Genomic DNA, 12,954 nt, shown 5'->3' with positions numbered 1-12,954 from the left:
CGCCTCCCGTTGCCTGGGAACCGTCCAGGCACAAGAGGGCTATGTGTCACCAGAAGGCGCACACACTTCCTCAAGGCCGGCAGACGTGCAATCCCAGGCACCTTCCAGTACCGACCAAGGTAGCGTCCTCCGAAACTACACTTGATCTTAGCCAAAAGGCCGAGAAGCTATAACCCGAATTGGTTACGGCCTTGAGTGGCACCCTGGCCTATACCGGACACATATTAGGGAGAGGGAGACAAACCCACGCCTACAGAAGACATTTTGTCACCCAAGCCAACCCTTGAAAAGGCTGTTTTGCAGAGCAAAAACAAGAAGAATGGTGCTTTTTGCAGCCGCCGCCCACTGCAATGAATCTGAATAACTCCTCCTTTTGGACACAAGCACCTCCCCTCCCCCTTGCAGTCTTTCCAATTCATGATACAAAAAGACGGACGGACAGGACAGGACAGGACAGGCTGCCTGACTTTCCGTCACTGCCACCCTTTGCCATCCTTGCCCGTAGAAAGCCCTTTCATCATCCCCAAACCCTAATCTTTTCCCTTCCCTTCCCAGATGCGTCTCACTCCCTTTCATTAGGAAGTGAGCGCAGCCTTTTCTCCGTTCTGCACATGCGCGACGTTAAACACAAATGCGCAGGCGTGCGTTCCATTACCCTCACTGCATTCCACTCCCATACAGGAAGTGGGCGCAGCTATTACTACGGTCGCACATAAAAGAACCCACGGCCACCACTGCACATAGCTGACTCCACCACAGGACACCCACTTCTACACCAACGCAGGTAAGACAGGATCGGCACCTCTATGCTCCCGTTACAATCAGGCTCAGTCACCATGTGATAACGCTCTCAACTCTTTAGTTGCAGGCTCCCCTTGCTTCACCTCCACTGGCTGTGCTGCCATTTCATCTCCCACCTGGAAGGTATACTTTATTCCACTATTTTCCTGTTTCTCTCTTCCCCCTTTTCCCATAACCTACTTTTATCTGCATTTGTGGGGTATCTATATGCTATTTACATCATAGTTTTATTCATTAATATGGAAGGGAAGAGTGCCCATGAGAGTGTTGAACTGCGGAGAGCAAGAGATTAAGCTGCTCCGATTTGCCACCATTGATAAGCTGTTCTCAGTAGATACACATGCTATCCAAACAGCAGCATCCACCATTGCTTCAGCCCACCCATTCAGTGACAGCTCACCAAGTCAGCCAGAGGAGTGGTGTAAGGAATTACACGTAGGCACTGACTCCACACCTTCACATCACAAGAAGGGGGTCTACAGGCTAGTGCAAGAATACGAGCAAGTCTTCAGCAAACATCCGCTAGACTTTTGAAGAATAAAAGGGGTCAAACACTACATCCCCACAAGTGCACACCCACCCATCAAAGAGAGATATAAGCCAAAACTACCTGCACATTACCAGTGTACCAAGGACATGTTGAGCAACATGAAGGAGGCTGGGGTTATCCGTGACAGTTGTAGCCTCTGGGCAGCTCCGTTGGTCCTGTTAAAGAAGAAGGACAGCACCACTCCCCTGTATTGAGGAATAGCTAGCTGCATTGAGAACTGCAAATTATTTTTCTACCCTTGATCTCACTAGTCGCTATTGGCAAGTGTCCGTTGCTGAGGCAGACCGGGAGAAGACCGCCTTTGCCACCCCGATGGGTCTCTGCGAGTTCAAAAGCATGCCCTTCGAGCTGTGCAATTTGCCAGGAACCTTCCAGAGGCTGATGGAATGCTGCTTGGGACACCGAAACTTTGAAACGGTACTGCTATACCTTTATGATGTTATTGTTTATTCTAAAGCAAACAAGATTTTAGGGTGTATAAAAAGGGAGATTAGATCCGGTGATCCCAACGTATTGTTACCCCTCTATAAATCACTTGTAAGGCCACATCTGGAATATGGGGTAAAGTCCTGAGCAGGTTGATAACCATTGGTTTGAGCATGGTAGGGTGTAGTGCGCATCTTCCTGCATCGGTAAAAGCTGCAGAAGTCCTTGAAGATTTCCGCTTCAAAGGCTGTGCCTTGATCTGTGAGGACTCTCTCTGAGTAGCCATGAGGTCTGCATAAGTGTGCTTGGAAGACCTTCGCTGCAGTATGGGCCATTAGATCTTTGACTTGTACCACAACCATAAATCTCGAGTAGTTGTCTACCATCGTAAGTGCATACGTGAGCTCGCCTCGATATTCTGCAACAAAACTCCCTTTTTCGATTTCAGTTTCAGCAAACACTCCTCTTCCTGTAGAAAATATTTATCATTACCTAAGACAGTCATTCTAATGCATGACAATATTAAGGCAATTTAGTTAAAACTTGTTTTAACTCACCTTTAAGGGGATTGATGTATTTCATGGTCAATCCAGGTTTGTCAGTGATGGCACTGACATAATGTATGGCGTCTTTTTCGGGCGTTATCCTTTGCCTTTTCATTGTGAAAATCCAGTTGCCTATATCAAAGCAAATTCTACTACTTGTAAAGTATGCAGAAAATGAAATGTAGAACATATAACATCAACTGCTTAGGAACGCATCATAGGTTAGTACTTAAAAGGATATTGTCATGTTCTAGTCATAATGCAAGCTGGACATTTTTCATGTTACCCTGTAATCGCCGGCCTGTTCTAATGCTCACAAGCCAAGATATAGGCTCAGCTGCTACGGCTTCCCTCTGCCTTCTGAATGAAACTTGAATATGTCTGGGTCACTGTGTATATAGCAGGTGCTCAGAAAAAATAAGAGTCAATTCAATAGAAATAGCTCTGGCACACTATAGTGATCAATAACGTAAGAAAGGAACTCTTGGAATGCTGAAAATTCTTTATTTGTGCAAAAGGATAATTCATCCAACGTTTCGACCTTGTTTTTAGGTCTTTATCAAGGATAAAGTTATCTAAGATCATAAAGGGTTACAAAACCATATAAACACGTAATTAGTACATAGTACAACATAACAGTACAATATATTGCTACTTGAGAGTACAATGGGTCAAATGACCATGATGCACATACAAAAAATTTTTCCAAAGCCATAGTGAAAACATTTGTACTGAGGAAAGAAAATTTCCACATGACCTATCTGGAGAAACATTCTGGATCAAACAACCAAAAATAGTCAAGCAGGTAAATACACACCTATATGGATAACAGGATGATATGTGTTCAATTGTATAGCGTCATTGCCATTAAGGTACAAATGGAAAACTTGCAATCCTATATAGTGAAGGAAATGAACACATATCATATCAAAGAACACAGGAACATGGGTGTGAGAAAAACCTCAATGTTTATACTTTGTTCTTTATAATGGTGTGAACATGTATATGTCTCAGTACCTTATGCACTTGAGAATTCTAGTGAGTAGATCATGAAAGCCTATTTCAGAACTGGAATCGGTAAATAATTGTAGGTGGAATCTAAATGAAAAGATGGTACAAGTGTTATCATGACACGTGGGCTATAACACAATGGACCGTGTGACAAAGAAGAAAGGAGAGAAAGAAGAGGAAGAAAATGCAACTACCTGTAACATTACGTGATAGTCACTGGTAAGTATCACTTGACAATTCAAGTGAAAAAGGATTCCTTTATTAAAGGGTTCTCAGTCGCCTCAGGATCATGAAATACTAGGGTAAATGATATGAGAATGGGTAAGAAGCACCACTAAAGGAAATATGAGATGCAGGACATATATCTATAAACCCCTGAACTACATGATAGAAATAAAAAGAAGAAAAAAGAAAAAAAAGAAGAAAGAAGAAGAACACATAGAATGCGGAAAGAGAATGGGTACAACTACCTGAGTTACTGCAGGGAGGCCCCTGGTTGGTATTGTGAGGGTTAGTGGAATTCCTTCACTGAAGGGTTCTCAGTTGCCTCAGGTTCGTGAAAAATGCTATAGACAAATAATGCCCGGAGAAAAGGGGTTCATATACAGCGAATAATGGTAATACAAGGTACATGTGTCACATGTAATAGTATATATATATATATTGTACTAAGCTCTACACCAGAAATAGAAAGTAGTCCCTCTGCCTTCTGTCTAGGTGCCCTGAGTTATGTCCTGTAAACTGTCACAGGGACCCAGACACACATGTGTAGTAGGGGAATATCCCTGCTGAGATGCCAGTGCTAGAGCACTCGTTTGCTGTGGAGTTGAACGCTATGTGAGCAGTTCTTACCTTCAATGAGCAGAAGTCTCTTTTTTCAGATTTCAATATCTCTGTGGGTATCTGGCAGAAATATGGAATACTCTTTACTGCTAAGACCCTGTACACCACTCCCACTAAAGGGGGCTTTACACGCTGCGACATCGCTAATGCGGAGTCGTTGGGGTCACGGAATTTGTGACGCACATCCGGCCGCATTAGCGATGTTGCTGCGTGTGACACCGATGAGCGATTTTGCATCGCTGCAAAAACGTGCAAAATCGCTCATCGGTGACATGGGTCTCCATTCTCGATTATCGTTACTGCAGCAGTAACGATGTAGTTCGTCGCTCCTGCGGCAGCACACATCGCTCCGTGTGACACCGCAGAAACGAGGAACCTCTCCTTACCTGCCTCCCAGCCGCTATGAGGAAGGAAGGAGGTGGGCGGGATGTTCCGGCCACTCATCTCCGCCCCTCCGCTGCTATTGGGCGGTCGCTCAGTGATGTCGCTGTGACGCCGCACGGACCGCCCCCTTAGAAAGGAGGCGGTTCGCCGGTCACAGCGACGTCGCCGGGCAGGTAAGTATATGTGACGGGTCTGGTCGGTGTTGTGCAGCATGGGCAGCGATTTGCCCGTGTCGCGCAACAGATGGGGGCGGGTATCCACACTAGCGATATCGGGACCGATATCGCAGTGTGTAAAGTAGCCTTTAATAAACTGTGTAAAGGATTTTAAGTAAAAATCCACAATAAACCAGCGCTAGATGGGTTTTTATAATTTTATTAATAGACCACAAATAAAAAATTTTTTGCTATCCTTGTTTCAAGACAGAGTATTTGATAATATACAATACACTGATTTTTACTAAAACCAAGGACCACATAAAACAAGGACCACATAAAATAAAAAATGAAAGTAATGAGAATAAAATTATTTTGTATAACCAATTAACTTCGAGGTGATACAATATTCACATTGATTTAGTTTTACCAGTCTAATGTAATGCCCCGGCCGGTGGCATATATTTTGTTTGGTTAATAATTTAGACTTATACAATGAAAGATGTACTATACCACCCCTGGCTAACTTACAAGTTTTAAGTTGTACAATATAAGTTTGCGACGTTATATTCATATATAGGAAGGCAAACAATATTGGCAATTTAGTGGCACCCACCATACGTAATCTTACAGCACCTAATAAGGGAGGATTATTTGGCCTGAAAGGTTTTTTTCCATGCAAAAGCTGTATAGTATGTAAGAATACAAAAAATATTTCACGGAAATCCTTCTTACAGGGGCAGTCAGAAGTCATGATTAGAGAATTTATTACATGTCAATCAAAGGGAGTAGTATATTGCATTCAATGTCCCTGTCAGAAAAAATACATTGGGAGAACTATTAGACCCCTATGGAAAAGGGTGGGTGAGCACATTAGAAGTGTTAAAAATAAATGTACTAAGCACCCCCTATCCAGACATTATGTGTTAAAACATGGAGGGTCCTTTAAAGGATCCCAAGTATGGGGCGTACAAAAAATAACTAAGGATTGGAGAGGTGGCGATTTCATTAAAAAAATGTCACGAGCAGAAAGCCAATGGATTTTTGAATTGAACACCTTGAAACCATATGGACTCAATAATGATATAGAACTGTTTGCTTTTAATTAATTTATATTTTTATAGGTAGAGGAGTAATAGGTACTGATAATAATACGGAGAGAAGGAAAAAAAAAAAAATAAAGCGATTGTCATGGAGATATATGTGTATATATGCATAATATATATTAAAATTGGTGCTTCACTTGCCCAAGGTTGATGTAGATATAAGGGGCTTTTCATATTATAGCAAATTTATATTACACCTTTATGATGTCCTTTTGTTAAATTTATTGTTGAAAAAAAGCATATGCATATATACACATTGTCTTCCCAGTATATGATGATACAAGCAAGGCTATATATAGGTCTTTTTAGAAAAACCTTTAGAAAAACCTTTGCACATAATTATATTATATGGCTATTATGAACGGTCTTTCACAAATTGATATATGTAGTGGTCATTGAATGTTGGTTGAATTTAAACATTGTTTAATTTTATGCAAATTATAACCAATTAAATATATGCATAAATAGTGCTCTAGGCAACAGCTGAGTTATCCTTGAGGAAGGGGGCCGTTACACGCCCCCGAAACGCGCGTCGGATCAGGACTCTGTTTTTGCCTACCTCACCTGTGCGGTGATAACCTGCCAAGTAATCTCTCCCTCGTGTGGAATCAACCGGCTTCCACTGGACACGGTACGGATTGCCTGCTGGAGAGGTTGAGAGGTTACCGCTGACATTTCCTTTGTCTGCAACCAGGATACATTGGTACCTCCAGCGGTTCTGCATTGCTCGTTTGGAAGCGGATCGGAGCCTTGTGTGGTGCTAACCTGCCAAGCAACTTCCTCCTGTGTGGAATCAGTCAGCTGACACTGGATACGGTCTGGACTGCCCGCTGGAGAGGCTGAGTAGTTACCGCTGATCTTATTGTTGTCCGCAGCCAACATCTTGGTGCTTTCAGTGGCTTCGTACTGCTTGATTTCGAAAGTACATTTGGGAGAATACGGGACCGGCTGGTTTGTGGCCTTGTGAAGTGTTATAAAGGCTCTGTAAAGAGGGATGTCGGTAACCATACATCTCCCCCAGAGCCAGCACTAGTCGCGGCCACTGGCCTCAAAACGTCCGCTCTGGAAGTCTAACAGGTCAATCCTGTACATAGCGGTTCCAGCCTAATCAACGGAGAAATCCGGGGTGTTTTTTGCGGTCAAGTTGTTGTGAGGTTTATTCCCCCAGGCCCTGGGGGCGAATATAACGTCGCAAACTTATATTGTACAACTTAAAACTTGTAAGTTAGCCAGGGGTGGTATAGTACATCTTTCATTGTATAAGTCTAAATTATTAACCAAACAAAATATATGCCACCGGCCGGGGCATTACATTAGACTGGTAAAACTAAATCAATGTGAATATTGTATCACCTCGAAGTTAATTGGTTATACAAAAGAATTTTATTCTCATTACTTTCATTTTTTATTTTATGTGGTCCTTGTTTTATGTGGTCCTTGGTTTTAGTAATAATCAGTGTATTGTATATTATCAAATACTCTGTCTTGAAACAAGGATAGCAAAAAATTTTTTATTTGTGGTCTATTAATAAAATTATAAAAACCCATCTAGCGCTGGTTTATTGTGGATTTTTACTTAAAATCCTTTACACAGTTTATTAAAGGCTACTTTACACACTGCGATATCGGTCCCGATATCGCTAGTGTGGATACCCGCCCCCATCTGTTGCGCGACACGGGCAAATCGCTGCCCATGCTGCACAACACCGACCAGACCCGTCACACATACTTACCTGCCCGGCGACGTCGCTGTGACCGACGAACCGCCTCCTTTCTAAGGGGGCGGTCCGTGCGGCGTCACAGCGACGTCACTGAGCGACCGCCCAATAGCAGCGGAGGGGCGGAGATGAGTGGCCGGAACATCCCGCCCACCTCCTTCCTTCCTCATAGCGGCTGGGAGGCAGGTAAGGAGAGGTTCCTCGTTTCTGCGGTGTCACACGGAGCGATGTGTGCTGCCGCAGGAGCGACGAACTACATCGTTACTGCTGCAGTAACGATAATCGAGAATGGAGACCCATGTCACCGATGAGCGATTTTGCACGTTTTTGCAGCGATGCAAAATCGCTCATCGGTGTCACACGCAGCAACATCGCTAATGCGGCCGGATGTGCGTCACAAATTCCGTGACCCCAACGACTCCGCATTAGCGATGTCGCAGCGTGTAAAGCCCCCTTTAGTGGGAGTGGTGTACAGGGTCTTAGCAGTAAAGAGTATTCCATATTTCTGCCAGATACCCACAGAGATATTGAAATCTGAAAAAAGAGACTTCTGCTCATTGAAGGTAAGAACTGCTCACATAGCGTTCAAATCCACAGCAAACGAGTGCTCTAGCACTGGCATCTCAGCAGGGATATTCCCCTACTACACATGTGTGTCTGGGTCGCTGTGACAGTTTACAGGACATAACTCAGGGCACCTAGACAGAAGGCAGAGGGACTACTTTCTATTTCTGGTGTAGAGCTTAGTACAATATATATATATATACTATTACATGTGACACATGTACCTTGTATTACCATTATTCGCTGTATATGAACCCCTTTTCTCCGGGCATTATTTGTCTATAGCATTTTTCACGAACCTGAGGCAACTGAGAACCCTTCAGTGAAGGAATTCCACTAACCCTCACAATACCAACCAGGGGCCTCCCTGCAGTAACTCAGGTAGTTGTACCCATTCTCTTTCCGCATTCTATGTGTTCTTCTTCTTTCTTCTTTTTTTTCTTTTTTCTTCTTTTTATTTCTATCATGTAGTTCAGGGGTTTATAGATATATGTCCTGCATCTCATATTTCCTTTAGTGGTGCTTCTTACCCATTCTCATATCATTTACCCTAGTATTTCATGATCCTGAGGCGACTGAGAACCCTTTAATAAAGGAATCCTTTTTCACTTGAATTGTCAAGTGATACTTACCAGTGACTATCACGTAATGTTACAGGTAGTTGCATTTTCTTCCTCTTCTTTCTCTCCTTTCTTCTTTGTCACACGGTCCATTGTGTTATAGCCCACGTGTCATGATAACACTTGTACCATCTTTTCATTTAGATTCCACCTACAATTATTTACCGATTCCAGTTCTGAAATAGGCTTTCATGATCTACTCACTAGAATTCTCAAGTGCATAAGGTACTGAGACATATACATGTTCACACCATTATAAAGAACAAAGTATAAACATTGAGGTTTTTCTCACACCCATGTTCCTGTGTTCTTTGATATGATATGTGTTCATTTCCTTCACTATATAGGATTGCAAGTTTTCCATTTGTACCTTAATGGCAATGACGCTATACAATTGAACACATATCATCCTGTTATCCATATAGGTGTGTATTTACCTGCTTGACTATTTTTGGTTGTTTGATCCAGAATGTTTCTCCAGATAGGTCATGTGGAAATTTTCTTTCCTCAGTACAAATGTTTTCACTATGGCTTTGGAAAAATTTTTTGTATGTGCATCATGGTCATTTGACCCATTGTACTCTCAAGTAGCAATATATTGTACTGTTATGTTGTACTATGTACTAATTACGTGTTTATATGGTTTTGTAACCCTTTATGATCTTAGATAACTTTATCCTTGATAAAGACCTAAAAACAAGGTCGAAACGTTGGATGAATTATCCTTTTGCACAAATAAAGAATTTTCAGCATTCCAAGAGTTCTTTTCTTACGTTATTGATCACTATAGTGTGCCAGAGCTATTTCTATTGAATTGACTCTTATTTTTTCTGAGCACCTGCTATATACACAGTGACCCAGACATATTCAAGTTTCATTCAGAAGGCAGAGGGAAGCCTTAGCAGCTGAGCCTATATCTTGGCTTGTGAGCATTAGAACAGGCCGGCGATTACAGGGTAACATGAAAAATGTCCAGCTTGCATTATGACTAGAACATGACAATATCCTTTTAAGTACTAACCTATGATGCGTTCCTAAGCAGTTGATGTTATATGTTCTACATTTCATTTTCTGCATACTTTACAAGTAGTAGAATTTGCTTTGATATAGGCAACTGGATTTTCACAATGAAAAGGCAAAGGATAACGCCCGAAAAAGACGCCATACATTATGTCAGTGCCATCACTGACAAACCTGGATTGACCATGAAATACATCAATCCCCTTAAAGGTGAGTTAAAACAAGTTTTAACTAAATTGCCTTAATATTGTCATGCATTAGAATGACTGTCTTAGGTAATGATAAATATTTTCTACAGGAAGAGGAGTGTTTGCTGAAACTGAAATCGAAAAAGGGAGTTTTGTTGCAGAATATCGAGGCGAGCTCACGTATGCACTTACGATGGTAGACAACTACTCGAGATTTATGGTTGTGGTACAAGTCAAAGATCTAATGGCCCATACTGCAGCGAAGGTCTTCCAAGCACACTTATGCAGACCTCATGGCTACTCAGAGAGAGTCCTCACAGATCAAGGCACAGCCTTTGAAGCGGAAATCTTCAAGGACTTCTGCAGCTTTTACCGATGCAGGAAGATGCGCACTACACCCTACCATGCTCAAACCAATGGTTATCAACCTGCTCAGGACTTTACCCCATATTCCAGATGTGGCCTTACAAGTGATTTATAGAGGGGTAACAATACGTTGGGATCACCGGATCTAATCTCCCTTTTTATACACCCTAAAATCTTGTTTGCTTTAGAATAAACAATAACATCATAAAGGTATAGCAGTACCGTTTCAAAGTTTCGGTGTCCCAAGCAGCATTCCATCAGCCTCTGGAAGGTTCCTGGCAAATTGCACAGCTCGAAGGGCATGCTTTTGAACTCGCAGAGACCCATCGGGGTGGCAAAGGCGGTCTTCTCCCGGTCTGCCTCAGCAACGGACACTTGCCAATAGCGACTAGTGAGATCAAGGGTAGAAAAATAATTTGCAGTTCTCAATGCAGCTAGCTATTCCTCAATACAGGGGAGTGGTGCTGTCCTTCTTCTTTAACAGGACCAACGGAGCTGCCCAGAGGCTACAACTGTCACGGATAACCCCAGCCTCCTTCATGTTGCTCAACATGTCCTTGGTACACTGGTAATGTGCAGGTAGTTTTGGCTTATATCTCTCTTTGATGGGTGGGTGTGCACTTGTGGGGATGTAGTGTTTGACCCCTTTTATTCTTCAAAAGTCTAGCGGATGTTTGCTGAAGACTTGCTCGTATTCTTGCACTAGCCTGTAGACCCCCTTCTTGTGATGTGAAGGTGTGGAGTCAGTGCCTACGTGTAATTCCTTACACCACTCCTCTGGCTGACTTGGTGAGCTGTCACTGAATGGGTGGGCTGAAGCAATGGTGGATGCTGCTGTTTGGATAGCATGTGTATCTACTGAGAACAGCTTATCAATGGTGGCAAATCGGAGCAGCTTAATCTCTTGCTCTCCGCAGTTCAACACTCTCATGGGCACTCTTCCCTTCCATATTAATGAATAAAACTATGATGTAAATAGCATATAGATACCCCACAAATGCAGATAAAAGTAGGTTATGGGAAAAGGGGGAAGAGAGAAACAGGAAAATAGTGGAATAAAGTATACCTTCCAGGTGGGAGATGAAATGGCAGCACAGCCAGTGGAGGTGAAGCAAGGGGAGCCTGCAACTAAAGAGTTGAGAGCGTTATCACATGGTGACTGAGCCTGATTGTAACGGGAGCATAGAGGTGCCGATCCTGTCTTACCTGCGTTGGTGTAGAAGTGGGTGTCCTGTGGTGGAGTCAGCTATGTGCAGTGGTGGCCGTGGGTTCTTTTATGTGCGACCGTAGTAATAGCTGCGCCCACTTCCTGTATGGGAGTGGAATGCAGTGAGGGTAATGGAACGCACGCCTGCGCATTTGTGTTTAACGTCGCGCATGTGCAGAACGGAGAAAAGGCTGCGCTCACTTCCTAATGAAAGGGAGTGAGACGCATCTGGGAAGGGAAGGGAAAAGATTAGGGTTTGGGGATGATGAAAGGGCTTTCTACGGGCAAGGATGGCAAAGGGTGGCAGTGACGGAAAGTCAGGCAGCCTGTCCTGTCCTGTCCTGTCCGTCCGTCTTTTTGTATCATGAATTGGAAAGACTGCAAGGGGGAGGGGAGGTGCTTGTGTCCAAAAGGAGGAGTTATTCAGATTCATTGCAGTGGGCGGCGGCTGCAAAAAGCACCATTCTTCTTGTTTTTGCTCTGCAAAACAGCCTTTTCAAGGGTTGGCTTGGGTGACAAAATGTCTTCTGTAGGCGTGGGTTTGTCTCCCTCTCCCTAATATGTGTCCGGTATAGGCCAGGGTGCCACTCAAGGCCGTAACCAATTCGGGTTATAGCTTCTCGGCCTTTTGGCTAAGATCAAGTGTAGTTTCGGAGGACGCTACCTTGGTCGGTACTGGAAGGTGCCTGGGATTGCACGTCTGCCGGCCTTGAGGAAGTGTGTGCGCCTTCTGGTGACACATAGCCCTCTTGTGCCTGGACGGTTCCCAGGCAACGGGAGGCGATCACCTTTGTTATTTTGAAGTCCTACTGATAAACAGAAAAAAAAAAAAATTAAATCTGTTCTTATCAGTTTAATATCTGATACGTCCCCTCTCTGGGGACCATATATTAAATGGATTTTTAGAACAAGGAGATGGAAAAAATCTTGCTCTGTCCACTCCACGCATTGACCTGGTATTGCAGTACCTCCAGGACCGGTGCACCCCTTCTTAACCCAGTTTCCAAAAGCAGAACTCAATTCACCTGATTCAAATGAGCCCCATTAGTGAATTGAAAGAAAGCAAAAACTTTATATGCACCTCAATTTGGCCAATTCACTTTTCACACTTTCACCCTTTTTTTTATCTTTCACACCTTTTACTTGCTTTATTGATGCAAAAAGCTGTGCCAAATAGCAAACTCATCTCCACTCAACTTGACCAACTCTGCTATGTCCCGTGCAGTATCTTATTCTCAGTCTTATCTAGATCATTTGCAATTGAATAGAATAGATCCCTTTTGGCTGCTTATGACTGTGTAAAATATGTAGTTTTACTGGGCTGGGATGAGAGAATCCATTGAAGCATGGTGTAGGGATTGTGGTTCCTGTGTGCTAAGAAGAGAGGCTGGCACCAGCCAGAAAGCCCCATTGCAGCCAATAATCACTTAATAACTTTTTCAACTTGTCA

General features: G+C 43.2%; 1 pseudogene; it reads left to right on the top strand.

Moving 5' to 3' along the window:
* Positions 1–12,287: 12,287 nt before the first annotated feature.
* LOC142288908 (U2 spliceosomal RNA) lies at positions 12,288–12,494 on the top strand (annotated as a pseudogene).
* The last annotated feature ends 460 nt before the right edge of the window (positions 12,495–12,954 follow it).

Source organism: Anomaloglossus baeobatrachus, unplaced genomic scaffold, assembly GCF_048569485.1.
Source record: "Anomaloglossus baeobatrachus isolate aAnoBae1 unplaced genomic scaffold, aAnoBae1.hap1 Scaffold_87, whole genome shotgun sequence".
Classification (NCBI taxonomy): Eukaryota; Metazoa; Chordata; class Amphibia; order Anura; family Aromobatidae; genus Anomaloglossus; species Anomaloglossus baeobatrachus.
This window is presented reverse-complemented; position numbering and strand designations above follow the sequence as displayed.